The sequence below is a fragment of the Tupaia chinensis genome, unplaced genomic scaffold (assembly GCF_000334495.1).
Source record: "Tupaia chinensis unplaced genomic scaffold, TupChi_1.0 Scaffold143602_1, whole genome shotgun sequence".
In the NCBI taxonomy this organism is placed as follows: Eukaryota; Metazoa; Chordata; class Mammalia; order Scandentia; family Tupaiidae; genus Tupaia; species Tupaia belangeri.
Window position 1 is genome coordinate 1,546,476 of NW_006203448.1, and position 1,343 is coordinate 1,547,818.

Sequence of the window (1,343 nt, forward strand, 5' to 3'; positions counted from 1 at the left end):
TTTTTTTTTTTTTTTTTTTTTAAGAGAGAGATTTTTGGTACAGGGAACACCCACTCATCAGAGGAAAAGAGAGACAAAGAGTAAGAAGTCACCTCCCAGAGGGGATGGCCACGCCACAATCCCTTCTCCATTCTCCACTTGGGATCCTGGGCACACACGCACACACGCACACACACCCAGCTTGAGTTTTACGCCGCTGGATCTGGGACTCAAACTGTGGTCGACTATGTGGGAGTCCAGCGACGGAACTATGACACCATCTGCTGGCCCCTCTTTTTTTTTGTCTTAGTATTTTTCTACAGTTTATTATAAAGTTATCAATGTCAAAATATTTTCATTCTTTGCTTCCGTTCCTGTTTTCTTGATCAGTTCTTCTTTTTTCCTTCAAAACACCGGAGGCAATGAGATACTGTGAGCACTGCGACTGCGGGGCCTGAACCTTCATCTCCGGTGGTCTGCATATTTTCTACACCCAGCAGTGACCCTGGTGTTCTCCACCACCATCTTCTGTGACAAGTTTCAGGAAACATATCTCGGCAACCTTCATGCCGTCTTCGAAATTCAGGCCTTGTTATGACGGGGCCATGCAGGCAACACAAGCTGGTAAGGATGCTGCCTCCCATTCTAAGGCAAGGCCTGGACTGGGAAGAAACTGAGGCAGGGCCCAGTTTACGAGCTCTCCCTTGTGTCCTTGAACTGGCCGGTATTTAATTTCTCTGCCATGAGTTTTACTGTTATTACAGTACCCTGTAAGGGTAAAACATCACCCCCAACCATTGCAATAAAGCCAATTAGTGATCTTGTAGGAATGTGGTTCCCTAAGACTGACAGGAGGATCAGGAAGTTTAAGACTCCCCCATCTGTCTGTTTTTAAGCCAAAATTAACATATAGATTATGTTAGTATAAAGCAAATTAGCATTAGAAGCATATGTAGACTGAGTTAGTTTAAGGTTAGTTTTACTTACATACCCCTTGTTAAAGCTACAGGCCAAAGTTAGCTCATGCTAGGCAAAGTCAGCACATTCACCACATAACAGAGACTCAGAGATAAAACAAAAGAACTCACTAATTGACAAGACTCAACAAACAAAATGCAGGAACCCACAGATTTATTAGAGGAAAAAGCCTGGATGGGACAACAGAATAAACAAAGCTGAGGGCTCCACAGAAAGATTAACCATTTTAGCTGGGAGCTCTTATCTAAAGCAACAGGTAGCTTTCAACTACAAAGAGTTTCTCATCTATGTGCTGTTGACTATGAAAAACTGCTAATAAAACATCCTGTGTTGTCTCCTGAGCTACGAGATCATCTTCCTTTCCCATATAAGATCATAGACTCACC

General features: G+C 43.0%; 1 protein-coding gene across 1 annotated transcript in view; it reads right to left on the reverse strand.

Annotated features, from left to right (window-relative positions):
- CFAP77 (cilia and flagella associated protein 77) overlaps positions 1 to 1,343 on the reverse strand; it is a 158,999-nt gene that overhangs the window by 80,499 nt on the left and 77,157 nt on the right.